A 12,131-nucleotide genomic window follows, 5' to 3' on the forward strand; every position below is an offset into this window, starting at 1 on the left:
CTAACTCTCTCTCTACTCTACTCTACTAAATATTGAATTTCAAGATTTTTTTTTCAGTTAAACCAAATTTCTCTATATATACAAGCTTCAAGATTCTTCTGTACCAAAACTGAATTTGTCCCAAACCAAATTTCGCAACTACATTAAAATTTATCCACAAACATGAACTTTACCATTTTAAGTTCATTTATTTCAGAATTATAAGCATGTAAATATTAGGCTTCTATTAATATCAGGAAAAATAATATTCTCATTGACCTTTATTGCTTTCTTGCCTTAATTTGGAATAGATCAAATACATATTTTAAAAATACTTTGCTGTTTCTGAGAAAGAATGTCTGAAAAATTATGAATTGTCCCAATGCAGTTAAGAGAAATTGATAAAGAATTGCTTTGTATGTCAAGATTCAGTATTTTCGAATAATGGCTTTGCAACTGTTATGAAATGATTTATGAAAAAATAATTAGACTTCTGTGAGGAAACTAGTCGATGTAATTGCAAAGCATTACTCTGGGGTCATTAGCACTATTAAGCTCACTACTTCTCGATGAGGATGTATATTTTTCACTGGAACCTACGAATATCTCATTACTTATGCTCATATTCGATTCCTCCCCACGTAATCTAAAACAGGCACTTTCTTTTAATTTTTTATTTATGACATCCATTTGTGTATATACATATTCTTTTTTTTAACTTTGAACTCGAGTAGTTTGATCGTTTGCAAAAGCAAGATTTTTTTTAAAGATATTTGCATCAAAAATCATCCAGCAGTTATATCGTTTGCTGAAAGGAAAGCAAGGTTTTTTAAAAATATTTACATCAAAAATCGTCCAGCAGTTATATCGTTTGCTGAAAGGAAAGCAAGGTTTTTTAAAAATATTTACATGAAAAATCGTCCAGCAGTTAGATCGTTTGCTAAAAGGAAAGAAAGGTTTTTTAAAAACATTTGCATCAAAAATTGTCCATTACACAATAAGTAAAAATAAATATCCTGCTCCAAAAAATGCTGTAACTGATGGTGTAAAAACAAGTAAACTACAGTGTCTCTAAATAATCATTTTAAACCTTACTTGTACAGTAATGTATAGCTTAATTTCCTCAAGTGCTTGATGTCTTAATATGATGGACTTTTTTAGTTTAGACTAAATTTTCTCATCTTTATTAGATCATTTTTCATAAAAATAAATTTGTTAAATCTATGACAGATTATTCTCTAAATTTATTTTTCATTTTTTTTAAAAGGATTTCTGATTTTTACTTTTTCCTATTTAATTATAATTTATTTAGTAAATGAGAAGATATATTTTTGGTAGACTCGCTGATTCAAAAATTAGAAGATGTCACTTTTATCAGTCTGAGAAATAATTAATCGTAGATATTTCGTTTTCCTTTAGTTCTTGTAATTCAGTATATAGTAAAAGACCGGAAAAAAACATACTTCCATACAGAAAATAGTTCCAGCGACTTTAAACGTGAGTTTTTGGACTTTCTGATTTACATATGAATTGCTAACACAGCTCATTATAAATACTTTGGGAAAATATTTTTATGTTCATATAACGAACAAACAAAAAAGTAGGATTTGTATAACTACATCTTACTGAAAATTGCTGATGCCACCAAAAGCTAGATAAACAGGCGATAAAAAGTGGTACTAAAAAAATATTAACCCTTTAAGATTATATTATACCTATGAGATTCATAGTATACATCAACTTTAAACAGCTAGTATTCCTTTATCAATTGATGAAAATGCATGTTATTCTTTAATTGATTCCGTATTTTCTTATTAATACTTTTTGAGAGAATTTCCCGTTACTGGACTGGCAATTGATTTATTTACTTAATGTTTTTTTTTTTTTTTTTTTTTTTTGAAATATGAATTCTTTCCGTAATAATGAATTTCGTTTTTTAAGTTATTATTAGTATTTAATCTTTTATTTGCCATATTAAACATTTGTATGATAATTTATTACTGTTTGTGAACATTCTATATTAAATTTTGTGCGCTGTTTCCTCTCCCTTTCTTTTTTTAGATAAAAATATTTAAATCAAAATGCATGTCTGATATACTGGACATTCCGACTGAGTGCATGATGTTTCGAGCAGCTGTAATGCTGCTAAGCTGCATGCTGAATTTATTTTTTATTCTACTGAAGCCATTTTTTTAATTTAAAATAATAAATTTTGGGCAGATAAAATGACATTATGACATTGATATTATTATTCTTTTTTCGGACATCCTTATATCTTAGAATTTTTTTAACTCGTTTAGTGAAGTTTCGATTTATCAAATTTTTGAAAACATTATATTTCTGATTTGAGTAAAAAGGTAAAACTTACGTCATATATCTGAAATGCAAAGTGTGCTTGCATCTGGAAAGACTCAGAAATTATTTCAAGAATTTTCATAAAAAAATTATACAGTGCACTTTACATACTCTCAGTGATTATTTGATTTCTTTTGCTGATAATTTAAAAAAAATTTCAAATTGTATTATTATTTTTATCTAACGTTCTAAATTTATTAAACAACTATTTACAATATTCACTAAATTGAGAAAAAAATTTTGAAAGTTATAAATTGTACATTTTACTTTTACAAATTAGGGGGGAAAAATATTCAATCTAAGTTTTTCTTTTTGTTGTGTAGTATTTTCGTAAATAATAAAGTAAAAATGGACAATATTAATGAAAGCAATAGAAATTATCAAAATTTATGTTTGTCAGTCTTATATAATGCATAATAATTTAGAATGCAAATAAGCTTTTATTTTAAGAACTTCCAATTTTAAATCTTCTAAATTATTTTATTTTTAAGAAGATAATATCAACAAAATTCATTATTCCATCTACTGATGTAGTAAACTAAACTTAAAGTCAACATGCTAAAAGACAACATTTTGTTCAATTCAAAATATTTGGCACAATGGCAACTTTTTATACTCTCATATTATTTCGCCTTTTACAGCTGTTGTAACTTAATGTTCGTTGTACCAGACATGCAGTAGCTTTTTTAGTTTTTCATCCACAGGCTTGAAATTTTCCTATAAGATACTCTATGCAGTAGTACTCAGTATACCAAATATTTTTTTTTAATTTAAATATTTCGCTATTTCTACTTAAGGGGTTGCTAACATCAGATTAGAATTTGTCAGAACAAACAAATGAGAATGGAGATCGAAACAAAAGAAGAAAAAAATCGAAAAAGAGAAGAGTGAACATATATCTATACAAGTTTCTGAATTGAAACTTCAACAACGGCATAAATTACCATCGGGTGTTCAACATATATGTGCACAATCTGATGAGGTCTAAATACGATCGTTTTGTTCAATGCTCAAGCGTTGACTTTGAAGTGTGGTTGTAATGTATCTCTTGCTATCCTCATCCGTCTTTGAAGGCTTCAGCTATGATACGTATGCTCACTTGCATGCTAGATGGGTGTACCTATTATTTGCAGACTAAAATACTCGATATGCTTCCAGAGATAAATACTGCCGGTGTTAACACTTTTATGATGTGACAGTATATAGAAAGTAAAATAAAAAATATGTTAAAATGTTATTTCATTACTACTACATTGCTTATTATTTCTCTCCGGTTCTAAATTCTTTTTTTTTTTTTTCTTTCTTTAGAAATCTTTACTTGAACCATGCTGGTCATTGCGCGTTTCGTAATTATTTTTTTATCCTCTTTCCTTAAATTTCCGTTTGTGTACTAAGTGATATATTGAAAGTAAAGTATGTTATACTTTAAAATTCGCTTATCTTATTTACTAAATTGTCTTTTATTGTTTCTTGGTCTTTATCTTTGAGAATCTTCTCCTGGATCTGTCAAGTCATTACTCGTCTCGCACTGGTTTTGATTGTGTGCTCCGGAGGGTTAAATATGAATTTATTTTTTATTCAATTTTCAACTTTTTGTCATACATGTAGTTTTTTATATTACAATGTTTTATATTTTCTAATTATGTATGCCTGAGCATACAGAATATATGTATATATTTATCAGAGATTAATTTTCAAAATCCTTACTAGGCCAGAAATATTATAACATAAAGTATGATGCAATATCTCCATATTGTTGTCAAATATTCTAAATGATGAATAATATCGTGAAGATCGAAAAATTTAAAGCATCTTGTGTTGAAAATCTGACTTCCTGGGTGTTTAATTATCGGATAATATGATTTTTGGCTAGAACAGCAGCCTGAAATTCCAATTTTATTGTTCTAAATAATTTAATTCGTCGTTCGGAATTATTTTCTTTAAATCCTGTAGCATACTTTGAGATATAAGTCAAAATGATATATCAAATAGCATAATTTAATATTCAGGTATAAACACCTGAAGTCATTTTCTCAGATGCCTAATGGGGTCAATTCATGTGACGTAAAAGTCACATGTCATGAGCTATTCGCGCATGGCATTTAAGTTTCATCCGCACCGCTTTCGTCGATTAGTCTGCCATTAACGTTCTCCGCCGAGTATGAAGCGGATTTTTTGATTTTTTTTGTTTACATTTGAAGTTATAATTTTTGAGTCATTTTCTTTCCTCTTATTATGTGTTAACAGAGGAAATACTGGTGTGCTGATGGATGCATGCTTTAATGTGAAACACAAGAGTGACTATCATGATAATATGTTTTCTTATTTTCCTTTCAACAATCCTGACTTGGGTTGATAGCTTTGGTATAGATTTTTTCAAGCCTTCGAAGTCGGTGATATGCTCCGATCATTTTGAAGAATTCATTCAGTGTGTGTCCATTTATTAAATATAGCTGTTCCAGTAATTTGGTAGAAAAGCTCTTCGAAGAAAAAGAAATCGGTAAGTGATTTGCCATCAAAAACAATCAAACAAAAACATGAGTGCATTTCTAATTTACTTTATTCACATTTGGTGAAATTTCTGATAATTTTGAATATGCTTAGAAGGTTTTAAAATGTTTACATAAATATTACATTGCATTTTTCTACAAAATTTTATCTAAATTTAATTAATGTAAGTAAACAAATTCCTGTTGCAAAAATAACAACTGCTATAATGCTAAACTTAGGTGGAAGTGAATAAATTTCTTAAAGATTTATTTAGTAAGTGAATTCTTTACTAACTACTAAAAATCCAATTTTCTTATTGACTGTTATAATATATATATATAATTGATGTATTTTATTAAAAGTGCTCTTAATTTGATAAATTGAATGCTATATATAAGAAATATATATATATATATATATATATATATATATATATATATATATATATTTAAGTTTTGAAAACACATGTCATTTAGTTAAGTATATAGATGCAAGAGAATTGATTACTAAGCAAAATTATATGAATTCTGATTTCAGTGGAATGTACTCTGCTTCTTCCCAGACTATTACTTTTTCTGAAATAATCGACAAGATCAGCAATTTGCAAAATGAGCTACAAGAACTTTAGGATTCTGTAAGAAAGAAAGAAATTCATTCCAGAAAATATTGGACTTTTTTTTTAATTTATTATTATTTATTTTTATTTATTTATTTATTTATTTATTTTCTATTTCTTTAGCATATCAATCTTGAATTATAAAATTCTGTAAAAGCATAAAAGTGTTTGTTTCAACTACTCTTTATATCCTATTTTAATTCTCTCTCTCTATATATATATATTTATCATGACTTTATTCTTGTTTATTAAATTTACTGTATTATATGTTTTTGTTTTATTTTATGATATTCATTCAACTTAATTTTTATCAATGTAACTTTAGCAAAAAAAATTCATAAATGTTCTGCTTTAAAAGTATATTGTTCAACAGTATGTTTTTATTGGTAATAAAAAAAAAATGTTGTTTAGTATCTAGGATGTTTCTGTTGAATAAAACTGATTTCATCATTTACATTAACATTCTTGTAATATTGTGTTTATATTATTTCTAAGTGTCTAGAAAAATAGATGTTGATAAATAGTAAATAGTTTTTTTGAATTAGTGAGTGCATTAAAACATCCATTTGATCCTATTTTTCCAAATAATTATCATATATATTTTATCTATATTTTTTTTTGTAATGTTTAAATAAAAATTATGAAAATTTGATTTAGTTTGTTTTCCTTTAATGATTTCTACAAATTAAAATAAAATAACTGATTCATAAGTTGCATAGATTTAAAAAAAGGTATCTATGCCTTTTATATTTCATAATTTGAAATTGTAAACCTAATTTATTCAAAATATACTAATTTGAGTTTCATGTTCTTTCCTCTGAGCAAACATAAAACATCAAAGTCTCAATATTAATAAAAATAATTACATAAGAAAAAAATGTAATAATTTTATTAGTAAGCTTTAAAATATTAACTTATCTAAGAGTAATAATTATTTTTTAAAAGAACTATATTCATAAGATTCAACATTCAATAATATTTAAATAATATGTAAAAAAGAACATATGTAATTTTTCAAAAACACTGCCATAGTTGTTTGTTAAAATGTATCCTTTGGATAAAAAAGGAAGGGATATGGGAAAGGAAAGAATAAAGTGGCACCAAACGAATTAAAAAGCGATGGTAATTAATTATGCAAAAACAATAATTCCATTGAAAATACTAATTAAAATTTTAATATAAAAAATAAAATTATATAACTACGAAAATTTGGATTAAATAATTCAAAATAATATCTTTTTTTAAAAAATCAGAAGTTTTTAATAATTGATCGGCTAGCGTAATATTTACAAAACGATGGTTTCATCAACATTATCGACAGACATCACGACATGCGCAGAACGATTGAAAATTGAACAGAAGCGGTTTGTTTGGTACATGACACGTGACCGTGAATTGACCCCATTCGTCTATTTCAAGATTCCTCCTTGTTATGGCTACCGTTCTGTGCTTTTCCTTTCACAAATATTTTCTGCCAAGGGTCTTATAATTTGTGACAAATGTTGTATGCATGCCCTCCTGTCCATCCAACATTCCACATTATTCTCTGCAATATTGATCATTCTCTGATGGCTAGTAGGACTCAGTTGTGCTCATATTAAAATTAATTAAAGTTTTTCTTCCACATTTCCCTTAATAAATTTCTAAAGCTACGGTGAAGTGATAGATCTATACCACTGATTTTAATATTTTTAACAGTTTTGTAATTTTAATTATTTATATCTAGGTATATTTAAAACTTTCATAGTCCATTAATATGAAAGGCTAAGCGATCGAATTTATTCCAGGTAAAAATGAAATAAAGCTCACATCTTTGAGATGAGACTAGTTTAATAAATAATGACCAACCCAAGTTAGACACTGTACCAAATATTGTAAAATTTGGAAAAACAGTATTATACAGTACTGAAATGGAATTATGTTATAATTTCGATATTTGGTCATTATTAGGTTTCAATATAATGCATTATAAGTTTCCTAAAAGTACACGTATTCCCAAACTTAAACTAAAATACCTATTTGAATAAAGAAAGATATAATTAACGTCATCAACAGCAACATATCTCATTATTAACCCCTATTTGCTTCATTTCTTTTACCACTTACCCTGCGAATCGAGCATAGAACTTTTCTGATTAACAAAATATATTTTATTCACTAGGTAAACAAAACCTTCAGCGCAATTATAAACTATGATAAAGACATGTTTAGCTCGTTAGGAAGTATCATGTACTTCCACGTGTGATTTTGAACAATCTTTTTTTTTTTTTTTTTCTTCTTTTTTTTTTTTCAATTTCGAATTAAGAATGTAACGTGAAAATAAAAGAGAGTGCTTTCTGCTTGAAATTAATATTTACTATTGTAACAAATTATGAATCTAGGTTCAAAAATAATTGCTTTTCAAAAAAAATGGGATATTAAGAAATTTATTATTTTTCCGAAAACAATTACCGATTTTTGGCTTTGATTTAATTTATGAATATTAAAATTCAAAAACTGAGAAAAATAGCGAAATAAATTTCTGAAACAAAGGATGTTCATCAAAACTAGTAAAAGTTTGTTTATGAAGAATAATTTTGGTATTCTTTATGCAGTAAAAGTTAAAATCATGATTAAATTTTTTAAAAACAATTTTTATCTGTATCTATACGTCGTCAGCTTTCTTTCAAGTTAACATTAATTTATTTTACTTTAAATAAAAAGCTATCTAGGACAATTTAATCAAAAAATCGGATGCTTTTAAACCTAGAAAAAAATCAAAATCAGAATATCTACAGGCATATACCATTTGTCGAGTTACTTCAGGTGAATCGTGTACAAATATTAATAATAAAATAGTAAATCCTATTGTTTAATACAAAATTAAAAACACTTCACAAATTTGATCAAGGTTTTTTAAGATAGAATTTACAACATAGTTTACACAATAATACTAACATTGTTGAATACAAAATGTACATAATGGTTTACAAAATGAGTACAATAATCGTCTTCAATATAAAGAAGGGTCCCGATAAGTTTTTTGAAATAAAATTTTAAATAAAATGAAGCATTACGCTAAAACTAATAGTCTACTTTAATAATATCTTTAAAAAATATTATCCTTCTATAACATTGTTAAATGTTGTTATCATTTCAAATAATATTCACAGTTTTGTTCAATGTTGCCTTAAAATATTTTACAGCATTGTAGTGGTACTGAGGTAGCGAAAAAGGATATATTGCTTTTTGGCGGGAAATTAATTTAATATGTCATTTTAAAAAACGGCACACATAATTCTTTTACTATGATTCAGTTTTAGAATTTTTTTATAAACTTCAAATATTTAATAAGCCTAATACTGTTTAATATTTGATATCATAAAGATGAGAAAAAAAAGTACAATGCAATTCTTATCAATTCAGAATAAGAGATAAATGCAGTGTTTTTCAGACTGAATTGATTTGCATAGCCCAAGCAGTTTCTTGGATTTGTGACAGTGAAAACCTTTCATCAAAGTTCTTAATTTGTAGCGACTCCCTTTCATCTTTACATGCCTTAAATAACATCGATTCCCTAAACCAAATAATTGTTAAAACACAATCCAACCTGAGTTTTCTTCAAGGCAGAGGTGTGCAAATTTCCTTTTCTTTCATACAGGAATCTAATGCAATGAACGCGCCGACTGGCTAGCTAAAGAAGCGACAAAACTAGTTAATTCCATTCCTATGAGCATTCAGAAATCTTATTTAAAGAATGTCTTTAAAGATAAAGTTATATCTGAATGGAATACTTTATATCAAGCATCGACTAATGCGCAGCTCACTAAGGAATTTATTCCATCCATACAGAGACACCTAAAGACTAACTAGTTTGAGTCAAATTTTAAGCTTATCCAGTTTCTGACTGGGCATGGAAACTTTAAAGCATATTTAAAACGATTCAATTTGCCGCCGACTGATAGGTGTTCGTGCTACAGTGGTGCAATCCAGGATGCCAAGTATTTGATATTTGAATGCACCAAGTTTATTCCGGAAAGACGTAAACTCAGGAACTGCCTTCTAAAGAACAATATAGCTTGGCCTCCTCATTTTTCTGCCTTTGTACAGAGTAAATCGTCTTTCATTTCCTTTTGTACATATATTAACAGTATTTTTCCCCAGGGCCGCCGCGTGGGGGTGGCAAAATTGTTCACCGCACAAGGGCGCCTGGACCAGAGGGGCGCTAAAATTTATAGTACTTATAGTTTTTTAATTTAATGTTACTTAAATAAAAATTGTTAGTTATACGCTTGCAATTTTGCATGTTTAATATTTTCTAAGCAAAAAAATGAGATTATATTTTTATTTTTATTTAATTTTACTTTTGTTTTCGTTTCTGCGAGTTGTTTTCGTTTGTGTAAAACAAAATTTGATTGCCGATACGAACAATTGCACGTTCCGTGTGGAATCCGCGCTATTACACGGAACGTGTTAAAAATCTAAGAATTTGTAACATGTAACAACAGGAATTGGGAAAGTTTTGTATTGGCATATATTTATTCTTTATGTAGCCAACCAATAAAGGAAGCTGTTGCGGCTCAACGTCGTTGTTTAGTTTGCTTTTTTTTTTTTTTTTGGAATGTTAGTGGAGGCGCCACCGTCCTTGTGTGCCTTTGAATTCTTTGAATTAACAGGGAATACACTTATTTTTAATCATATACGCAGTCGCTACTCACAAAGTGCATACATTCTGTGAATTCCTTTGCAAGCAAAGTATTGTGATTTCAATTCGCTTTTAGTTTATAATTGCTCGAAAAAATAGAATTATTATTTAGAGGTAAGTGAACAATCTAGATTTATTATTAGTATTATTTCCATAGCAGTAAAGCTTGATAAACAAACATTTTCCGAGAGATAATTCTGGCAGAAAGTTTTCAGAATCTTTCTATTATAGAACATTACCGATTGGAGAAAAAGTATTTAGAAATTATTTAGTATATTCAAATTCCCGAAACGCAGTTTTTTGCTTCCCGTGTAAACTATTCAGTGAGAAGCATTCACAGCTTATTAAGGAGGGATATAATAATCGGGCACATTTAATCCACATTTTGAAAACACATGAAAGCAGTGCATCTCACCTTAAACATAGTTCAAAATGCAGTGAACTCAAAATGTCTTTGCGTAATTTATGTGCTATTGATGCAGCTCAACAAAGACTTTATGATGCAGAAAAGGTTTACTGGCAATCGGTTATTCAACGGCTTATTTATTTAATTCAATATTTATCCCGACAATACCTTGCATTTAGAGGTTCTTCGAAAGAGTTGTATCATAGTGATAATGGAAATTTTTTGAAATTGGTTGAAACTATAGCAAAATTTGATCCAATAATCGCTGATCATCTCCACAAAATTCAAACATCTCAAAACAAGAACATTTCTCATTACTTAGGGGTTCAAAATTCAGAATGAAATTATAAGCATTATTTCAGAAGGAATTAAAAAGCATTTATTACAAATGATTAAATCGTCAGAATATTACTCACTAATTCTAGATACTACACCTGATGTCAGTCATACCGAGCAGTTGACTGTTGTAATTCGATTTGTTTATATGAACGAGGAAACCAATAAAGCACAAATTTAAGAACCTTTTTTAGGATTTCAATCTGTCGACGACACTACTGGACAGGGTCTGTTTGAACTCATAAATGGGCATTTAAAATCGTTAGAACTAAATTTATCAGATTTACGAGGCCAATCTTACGATAATGGTGCTAATATGAGAGGAAAGCATAAAGGATTGCAACAAAAAATTATTGAAAATAATTCGAGAGCACTCTAGAGAATGGGCAAAGCAGGGGATATAAATTTAGTTGTAAATGATGCAGCTAAAATTTTCTTCGAAACAATTATTTTCTTAGAAGTAGTGCAGGAACTTTATAACTACTTTTCTTCATCCGTTAAACGTTGGTCTATTTTGCAACAGTATGTTGAAAATCTAACTTTACAGCCACTCTCCAACACCAGATGGGAAAGTAGAATTCAAGCTTTAAGATCGTCGAAAAACAATTTTAAGGGAATTTTCAGAGCGTTAATAAATATTGAAAAAGATCAAACAAGAGACATGGTATCAAGGACTCAAGCAAAAAATTTGATTCAGAAGACTTCTTCGTTTAAATTCATTTGTTCCATTAACATCTGGCACGACATTTTAAATTTAGTAAATGTGTAAATAAAATAATTCAAAATTCTAAATGTGATTTACAAATCGTGACTGCCTAATTTACAAAATCTTATCTTAGAACTAAATAATCGTAGATCAGATGAAGCGTATGAATATGCAATTGCCAATGCAAGTATGGTTGCTGATGATTTGGGGGCGGATACTGATTTTCCTCAAAGTCAAAACAGGCTTAAAAAGAAACTATTTCAAGATGAACACACCGACGGACCAATCAGCAATCCAAGACAAAAATTTAAGGTTGAATTTTACAATATAATATTAGACACTGCTATTTCTTCAATTACTGAAAGATTCAGTCAATTAAAAGAACATTACAATTACTACAAGGTAAATACATTATATACCTAATTTAAAAAACTGGAGTGACAATGAAATTTTAAAACATTGTAAAGAATTAGAACAAAAATTAACGGATACTAAAAATGTTAATGAAAGGACTATAATGGATTAAATTTGTTCGAAGAAATAAAATCTTTGCGATGTT

The sequence above is a fragment of the Argiope bruennichi genome, chromosome X2 (assembly GCF_947563725.1).
Source record: "Argiope bruennichi chromosome X2, qqArgBrue1.1, whole genome shotgun sequence".
In the NCBI taxonomy this organism is placed as follows: Eukaryota; Metazoa; Arthropoda; class Arachnida; order Araneae; family Araneidae; genus Argiope; species Argiope bruennichi.